Below are 10,132 nucleotides of genomic sequence, written 5' to 3'. Positions count from 1 at the left end.
TATTGATGGTTGATCCAGATGATGTCAGCTTTGCTCTTTTATGTGATTATTGGTGTTTATGTGATGGCATTGGTCTTTGTGTTTCAGTAAGCTGTTTGAGATGTTGGTATCGAGGTCTCTTCGACTAGTTGATGTGTGGTTTTGTGTGTCATTTGTGCTTTTTCTTGTTTTGGTAGGTCTTGTTCTTTTGGTCTTGTATGCTCTTGCATATATGTTTGAGTGAGTTAAGATCTTAAGATTGGGGGCTTTGTTCCTCAAGATTAGTGATGTCTTATACTCCTTGTGGTATTGCTCTATATCTCTCATCTTCATCTTTCTCTTTCTTCTACTTTTCCGACTGTATTGGTGTAAGCCATACTCCCAATAAAGTGGGGGCTAAATGTAGTGTCCTAAAAGTGTGACCCTCGTAATTTCGATCACATTTTAGGTCCTCACCTAAGGGACTGCATTTCTCTCTCGATTGAGACCCTTTTCTTCACTTTCATCCCAAGTCTCTTCCTATTGTGACCCTTCTATTATTTTAAGACCTTGTCCGGGCCCCAAGATAGGACAGGATAGGGGCATGGCACCCTTGTCCTCCCTCTTAGGGAGGCCCTAAGATGGGTCCATCCGACCTCTTTTTCTTAATTTCATTCTTCGGGGATTGCAATCTTCCTTTGCTGGCCTTCAATGGATGAAAAGTAATCCTCTTAGGCATTAATAAAAGGAGATTTAATTCCCTCATTCGATAGAGACGAAGGACAATCGCGATACATAGGCAAGATAAGGATAATAATCGAAATTCAAGCGAAAGGTCTTCATCAAGAATTCAAGTCTTCAAGCATCCACCAAGTTCTATTGTTCATGTGTCTTCTTCATTCATCCATTGGAGAAACATTACAAAATTCATTTGTAAGAATGTGTGTATTAGGGTTTTATCATGTTACATGCCATTTCATACAACATTTGTGATTACAATCAAGAAGCAAAGCAATCATCATCATCAATTGCAGATCTACAAGGTATACATTTCTATTATTTACATTTAAGCATTTGCAATTAATTTCTTTCATGCTTGATTCCTCAATTGGGATTTGACTGAGGCAAACCCCTATCCACAACCCTTCTTCCCTTCTTTTCTCTGTGTAGGTTGCAGGTGCGCAACTTTAATTGCAGGATTGGAATCCATTTACAAAGACCAAAAAACCCTTTTCCGGACACAAATTTTTTGGAGGACCGTGTGCACTTTCAACACGGTCCCGATGACTTTTCTCCAAATTTGCAGGGCAGATCCGTATTAGTCTGATTACCTGAGATCTTAAGTTACAACGCGATCCCGAACTGGTAGCTCCTTATTTCATTCATTTTATTTCCGTTTTCTACATAGTCACAAAGTCAACATATCTATTTAAAAAAGAGGGCAAATCACTTTCCAACCCATGCAATCCACTTGGAATTCTTATCCTTGTTTCCCTTAGATTTGGATCTAGTGGATTCAAGCCCCTCTTTTGAATGTAAATTTTATCCCAAGTGAAAATCATCCTAGTGACTTCCTTTCTCTCTCCTAGGTAGGGAGTCGCTAGGGTCCAATTTTCTACTTTACAATATGAAGCAATATCCTTTGATGCTCCACCTACACCTAAAGTGAATGGACCATCACTAGGGCCATAATATAATCAATGAAAACTTGTACAAAAATGAGGTATCAACAGATGGGAGTGGCACTAAGACCAACTTTAAACTTGATGCTCCTCCATGGTCATGACCACCAACATCAGTTGGCATCTAATTAGCCTAATCATTGAGATTGGCAGAGGGTTAACTCAATGCCACTAATGCAAATATCACTACACGTTGAATGGTTGCTAGCAGAAAAAGGAGGATCCACAAGAGGCTGAGAAATCACCAATCAATTGGGGTCAACCCATGCTTCTAACCTCTATTGGGGCATGCACTACTAACACCTTGGAATTAGCTGAAGTCAAAATAATTGAGTTTTAAACCCAACACAAATTTTGTGTATAATCTCCTCAAATAATAAAGAGGGACCTCAAAAGTGGCATGTGGTGCATTTGAATAGGCACTGGTCTACTGGGGTCAACCCATGCCCCTAACCTTCATTAGGGCATGCCACTGCCAACACCTTGGAATGATCTAAAGTCAAAATAATTAAGTTTTAAACTCAACACAAACTCTACATATAATCTCTCCAAACAATAAAGAGGGACCTCACAATTGGCATGTGGTGGATGATCAAATGCCATCCACTATCGCTCCCAAAAATGATTGGACATCCCAAGATGCCTACACCACTTAATCTAGATATTTATTTTTGTTTAGTGGAATTGGTTGATTGGTGATAGGTTCATTAGAGGAATGGGGCTAAATTTCTTTGTTAATTTTGAGGTCAACAATGTCCTTGTAGGAGAGACCATCAAAACAAAACTATCTCCAATCCTCTCACCATAAGGAGCTTTATCTAGGTTCACACCAATAGACTTAATAACATCTAGAATATTTTATATATACTAGATGAGGTGGCATAAATGTTTCATTATGGATGTGACGGATTTTACCTATAATGTAATGTGTTTTCATTGATCCTAGCTTTCAAGTAGGGTGGAGATAAGGTATTATGCAAATCATTAATGTCAAACTCATTTATCAAATAAAGATGAACCTGCATTATGTTTGTTAAAAAAATTACAATAAATTCGTACTAAAAATTAAAACTAGATATTTAACTGAGAGGCTTTTATGGTGGGCTTTGGCCATCGAAATTAAGAATCGTCACACGTAAGACGTGAATGGGAAAAGTTTTACATTGACCATGAAAATTGAAAAAAGGAAATTTGTTGCGCATACATTAAGTATCTATCAAAACCCATCATTTAATGTATGTTATTATCGACATCATTGTTGTCCGTTTTCAAATATTTTGGTGCCATTGCCATTCTCGTTCCTTAGCGCAACCGTTTCCAGAACGATTTTAGTTACTTCACAATCAACAGAGTTTACATTGCGACATGCTTACCAAGTTGAAATTTACCACTTTGGACCCCACAAATTTGGGTCAAATAATAGCATAAAACATAAAAATTATATAAGTAAATAGCCCTCAATTTTAGTTTTTCTCAAAAATATAAATTTGTTATATACATTATTTGAGTCTTCTCTATCTTTTTAATAAATCAAAATTTGTTACTGAAAATAATGACATGTTCGAGATGACGAAAAAAATAGTAAATGATGTCAAAAAAAATCCTGAAAAATAACCTTGCACTCTTACACATGTAGGCAAACATTACCAATTTACTAGCCATTCAGTTGTTTGATCATAGAATGTAACATATAACCTCATGAACCTTTCAAACTTGACTATTTTATCACTTAGATGAAGGGTGGTTGCAAGAAGTTGAGTCCCACTTTTGGGCAAAAAGTGGAAGTGTTTTCTCTGTTTTTCAAATTTTTCTGTCGATTGATGTGAAAATTTGATGCACTTAGAGATTGACTCTAAAAAAACTTAAGCAATAGAAAATGTAGTGCTCGGAGTCTACTTTGAAAATATGTAATTTATTTTAATACCCACATGCTAGAAATCCCTTTTTAGTAGGCATGTTTAAAAACCAGATTTTCAAAATGCCTATTTCAGGACCATACCACTGTGTACGACCACCCTTTTTTGATGCAAATAAATGAATTTTTGCAAATCCTTCTGGGAAATGATACCTAAGACACCAAATATTGATGAGAATATTTTTTCTTATTTTTTTATTGAATATATATTTTTTAATTAATTTTTAACTAACAATAAAGTATATTTTCAAAACATCGGGTGTATGACCACCATAATTTGATGAAAATTTCATATTTTTCCTTTTTTTTTTTTTAATATTCAAAAGAATTGTATTTAGATTGATATCGTATAAATTTTTTTTCTAAAATCCTAAAAACAAAAAAGTTATTAAAGTTTTAGTGAACCTTGGTATTTTAGGTTTAGGTTCCACTTTTGATTAATAAATAATACAAAAATAGTAAAAATAATCTTATCACTATGAAATTTACATTTCTGAAATCAGGACGTTGAAAACTCTAATGGGTTTTCATTTCGTCAAAAAATTCAATCAGAAAGGCTCTCAAAAAATTAGGCCAAGGTAGAAATTTGATGTCGTTTTACCTTATTTATTTTTTTAGAGGTCCAAGCATAGGCTTGGTGGGACCAAGCCTATCCCGAAGCAAAAAACAATGCTAAGGTTGTTTCCCGCCCCTAATTTTAACAAATGGGTGCCCGTTTTTTAAATTCAAAACATGGGCGCCCGTTTCACTTTGTATCGTTGAAAGCGAAACAGGCACCCGTTTCATTAAATAACAGGCGCCCATTTCTGAAAAGATCCGTTGGGCCATAATTTGGCCCACAAGCACAAATCCCAATGATTGAATGATTTTTCAATCATTGCCTGACAGGTACGATCTGCAAAGAGAATGTTTTGATTAATCATTCTCTTTGTTTGTCTTATTGTCGATTTGGTAAAGAGATCGATTCAAATTCAAATTCTGGTGTAGCCATGGGATCAAATCAACACAGGAAGAGGCAAAGGAAGGTTTTGACAACTAAGGAGATTGTAGCAAATAGGGAGAAGGAGGCAATGCGTCAACGAGAGAGAAGATCAAGAATGAGACAAGGAGCTTCAAGTTCCACAATCGTTTCAGAAGAGGAGAACATCAATGAGACCATAAATGTTGACGAAGGAAACACAATAGAACCATTTAACTTAGGTGCATCTTCTAATCCATTATTGGATACATGTTTGTCTTCACAGCTCTATGTTTTTTCTCATGAAGAAATTGGTGATTTAATAGAAGCAGGTTACTTATTAAATGATTTTCTAATTGAAAATCAGACCCCAAATGAAATTGGAACACAAGTTGAAACTGAAATTAAAACCCCAAATTGAAACCCCAAATGAAACTAGATCTCAACTTGAAACTAAAATTGAAACCAAATTTGAAACTCCAAAAAACCAATAATATGTATGTAGACATGGAAACACCAATTGAAAATGAAACACGTTTGAATGATAATCAAATGAATGAAAATTTTGAAATTAAAAGTGATGTACTAGACAACCTTCCTAGCTTGGTTTCATGGAGATAGATGAGGGCACATGCAAATAGATTGTTTGTACATTTTTCTTATAATAAGAAATTTGGGTTCCAATGTTAGTTAATTGTACAACTAATTAAAATGACTAAAATGCGAAAAGTGATGAAGAAGTCAGGCTTTTATGTCAAACCCAAGAAGAAGGACGAGTCTTTAAAACAAGTTGTATCGACTATTGCTAGCGCCTTTGATACAATTGGAAAGAAAAAATGTTCTAAAGATAAAAATGTGGCATGACAGGCAATAACAACAAATTTAGTAAGCCAAACAACTTCTAATAAAAGAATGATGAGTAACATAAGTGGATATCTTAATATTCATCGCAAAACTTTGTCAAGAGCTGTAAAAAGAAGAGTTAATTTTGAAAGTGATCCGGCAAACAAATTGTGGACTTTTAGTGGTAGACTACCAAGGTCTGATATGAAACTTACTAGTGAAGTCAAAAATTTGATCGAAAAATTCTGGCACAATAAAACGAGAGTATCACCTAATGTTAGAGATGTTCTTAAATTAAGAGTTGGGTAAAAAATTCGTGATCCACATCCAAAACATCTATTGGACATGACTCAAACTGAATTGTATAAATTTTTTTTGGATGATAAAGTGTTGACTATTAGCATTTGTTAAAGGTCTTTTGAAAAGTGTAAACCTTGGTATGTTCGAATTAACAAGGAAAGATTCACATGTTGTTGCAAAACTCATGTTCAATTTCGCTACCATTATGATGTATTTCGATATATACGTGTTACCATGCATAGTAATGGAATGTTCCAAGAATGTGGTATAAATATACCACCTGAAACTATAAAGGAGTTTATTTCAAGTTTGTTTTGCAACCCACTAAATGAACAAAATTTTCTTTTCAATGCATGTGTTTCTGGTGTATGTGATATATGTGGCAATCTTGCATTGTTGGATGAATGTTTGCATGAAAATCTTTCAAATGATTTTGGACAACAATTAGTTGATGCTAAAAGATTTAAAACTGTTGAGTATCCACTGAAGGATGGAAAGGTTGGAAAATGATGCAATCTAATCACTGAAAAAGTTAGTGTTCATGCATTTATGAATGAATTCAAGAGTAACATCGTACGTAAATATGTTAAACACACTCAAAATGCTAGATGGCTCGATGGTCAGTTTCGAATATGTAAGGATACATTTCTTGTTGGTAGTATACTTTCGGTTGTTTACTTTGCAGAGAACTACACGCTTGCACCACAAGATGAGGTCCAATCACAATACTACAATTCAGTGCAAGTGTCGATTTTTGTCCATATTGTCTATAGGCATGCACTAGATAGTACAGAAGAGGATCGCAAAATTTTGAGAGAGTACCATTTATATATGAGTGATAATAAATTACACTCATCTGAGTTTGTCCAGAATTGCTTCAAGACATTTTTTCAGAATTTGAGGGAGAGAGAAATTCAGATGACACATCATCTAATATGGTCTGATAATTGCACAGGGCAATTCAAGAATGCTAGACTGTTTTATTGGTTGACTAGGATTCATAAGATAACTAATATCGAATACATGTGGAGTTTTTTTTAGGCTGGACACGGGAAAGGAGAACATGACGGTGCCGGTGCATGTGTTAAGAGAGCCCTTTGCAGAGGTCAACTCAAATTCGAGGAAAAGGCTAAATTTAAAAATGCAAGTGCTATTGGTGTAGTGCAAATTTATCCACAAGATCAAGTCAGAACTCTACAATTAGACGTTTCTTCTGGCTAGTTAAAGAGGAGAATATCCTTCCAAGATATTATTGTAATACAATCAATGGGTTAGCTAGATGGCATTCATTTAAGAGTTCTTATTCTAACACTTGGACTATATGGACTAGAGAGCTTGCATGTTTTTGTCAATTTTGTGTTGCAGGTGAATGGGAAGAATGCGAGAATAGGGAATGGGTCGAAGAATGGCAACACAAATCTTAAACACCTAGTGAGACACAATATGAAGATGTTAGAAGAAATGAAGACCCATATCATGCATTTGCATCAGAAGATTATGATCGTGTTTCAGACCTCATACAACCTGGTAATTTAATTCAATTTCTTGTTTATAACTTTAAATTATATATTTTTATGTATTGTCATATAATTTATGATTACATATTTGAATTATAAATTCTAACAAGTTTTATTTCTACATGTACTTAAATTTGTTTTCTAGGACATGTGTATGTTGTTTTTGCACCTGAGGATAATGATGAGCAAGTTGAGTATTGGCTAGCTAGATGTGTAGAACCTAAGAAAAAGTTGATATGTGATCAAGTAGATGATGATGGTTTTCAGTATCTAGTTGGGTCTGTTGTGGTAGTTGGTACATGTCTATGCAAATATTTAAAAAGAAGGAATGGCTTACCAACTTATGAAGACTACCAATCAGAAAAGAAGATTATACACTATTCTCATTTGGTGGTGGCAACAAACATCAAATTAGAAAGATACAAAGGTAGACCCACTAATAAGGTATTGTGGACACTTTCAGTAGAAGAGATTGAGGCAATCATAGACGCATTGCAGAAGAGAGAGGATGTAGATGGTACATTAGGTTGAATCAAATTTATATGCATTTAAGTTTGAGTTACTTGTGTGAACTCTTTTATATTTAATCATGATAATTATTTTTCTTTGTCCCTTTAACATTGCATTTGTCTACATTTGATACAATTTTGGTTTCATAAACAACATTGTATTAGCTATCTTCTTCTTAATGTTATTTTGTGCACATTGTAATTGTGTTACAATTGAATTCTAATTTTTTATGATATATTTATTTTATCGTAATCTCTTCATAGATTAATTGTAAGTTCAAAGATAGAATTATGTCTAAAATATGACAACTCTATATTTATCATTGTATGACAAATCTATATTTATAGTGTGATTTTTTATTTTACTACCATTCTATCCATGTTTTTCATACCACTACTATCCTCACTTACTAACCTTCAATACACTAGTAAAGTAGTGTGGTCAACTTAAGAGGAAAGTCGATACTATGTTTGTAGCTCTTACTCTATTACACATTTTGCATTCGCGGTTGTTACACACTCATTGCCCAATGGATTTGTTATATCTATATAAATGAATTATATTATGGAAAAGGAGGTCACAATGTTCACCTACCATCTTTCAATGTAATTATTCCATATAGCAGGGCTTCGTTTACTTATTCCAACCCTTCAAAATGTCAAAAGAATTATGCATATCAAAAAGAAATTGACAAGAAGGAATCTATGTCTACTTCCTTTCAAATCATTGAATAATGTTCTTCAAACCTTCCTAATAATTTGGTTAGCCTTAGTTCCATCAATCTATTGGATTCCTCTAGGAGATTAATTTGTAATTAATAATCCTTTTATAATTTTCATATCAAATTTATATGCATGTAAGTTTGTGTTACTTGTGTGAACTCTTTTATATTTAATCATGATAATTGTTTTTCTTTGTCCCTTTAACATTGTATTTGTCTACATTTGATACAATTTTGGTTTCATAAACAACATTGTATTAGTTATCTTCTTCTTAATGTTATGTTGTGCACATTGTAATTGTGTTACAATTGAATTCTAATTTTTTATGATATATTTATTTTATCGTAATCTCTTCATAGATTAATTGTAAGTTCTTGATTTTATTATTATTTTAAGAATAGGATGTTATTGTAAATTGGGATGATTATTTTATTGAATTATAAACTGTTGCACTATAAGATGATCAATCACAATGTTAAAATATAAAGTCATAAATAGATCACATAACAAGTCATAAATAAAAAGTCCTATATAGAATGACATAAAAATTCCTGATGACATAATAAAAAGTCTTGAAAAGATAATAATAAGGAAATGACATTAAAACAAGTCCAAATAACATAATAACAAAACAACATCACATATATAATCACTAGAGTGCGCCAAATCACATAACACGACCTGATATCATAATAGCAACAAAATGACATAATTAAAAGTCCTATATATAATCACATAACAACAAGTCCTATATATAATCACATAATAACAAGTCCCAGGATAACACAACAAGTGTCATCATAAAAAGTCCATAATAGAGTAACATGACATGATCTAAAATATATAATCTAAGAGCTCGCATGCATCTCAGATCTGCAGTCCTCTTCACTCCACGTGAAGGTGGCTGAGATGAATCATCCTGTTGCACGTGGTCCTGAGATGCACCATCCCGTGTCTGTACAGTATCAGTGTCTCCACCCTCCTGTGCAATATCAGTGACTCCACCCTCCTGTGCAGTATCAGTGTTTGCACCCTCCTGTACATAATTAAAAGATTTTACATCAGAATAATATTTAACATGAGAAGAAGTTACTTGCATAATTCACTTATAAGTAATTAAATACTAAAAATTTAAAATAAATTACCATACAGTCGTTCTCTACAATGTCGTCATTGGTATGTGGAGGTCCACTATCATGAACAAGAAAAGTGGTTGTAGTCAAGTCCTGCAAAAAAAAACATTGTACATGAATTTTGATAATCTCTATAAAAGCAAGGTACAAAGTATAAACAAAGTAGAAATTATTTTTCCAATCATCACCTCAAATGACAATGTCGATGGTTGCATCTGGCTCAATCCCATAGCCATACCAATACTGGTAGTGGTATCGACCTGAACAACATATATAAAGCATGAATCAAACTTGTATATATACATAAATTATAAAGTATATATATAGACTACAATATTATCACAGAAAAACATACATGTGATGCAGGCAAAGTAACTGATGGTCGAAGGCGTACATGTGATGCACCATCAAACAATCCAGAAGCCTACAATTGCAAAAAAATAACGAACATGAATCAAAGTTTTACATAAATTAGTAAGTATATAAACACTTCAAATTAATGGATGAAAAACATACTAGTAATATATGAGGCTGAGCCTCAGTGGTCCACGGGTCACGTGAAGAACTACCCACCTCGGTACTACACAAAGCACC

Source organism: Cryptomeria japonica, unplaced genomic scaffold (genome assembly GCF_030272615.1).
Source record: "Cryptomeria japonica unplaced genomic scaffold, Sugi_1.0 HiC_scaffold_449, whole genome shotgun sequence".
NCBI classification, from domain to species: domain Eukaryota; kingdom Viridiplantae; phylum Streptophyta; class Pinopsida; order Cupressales; family Cupressaceae; genus Cryptomeria; species Cryptomeria japonica.
Note: the sequence above shows the minus strand (reverse complement) of the source record.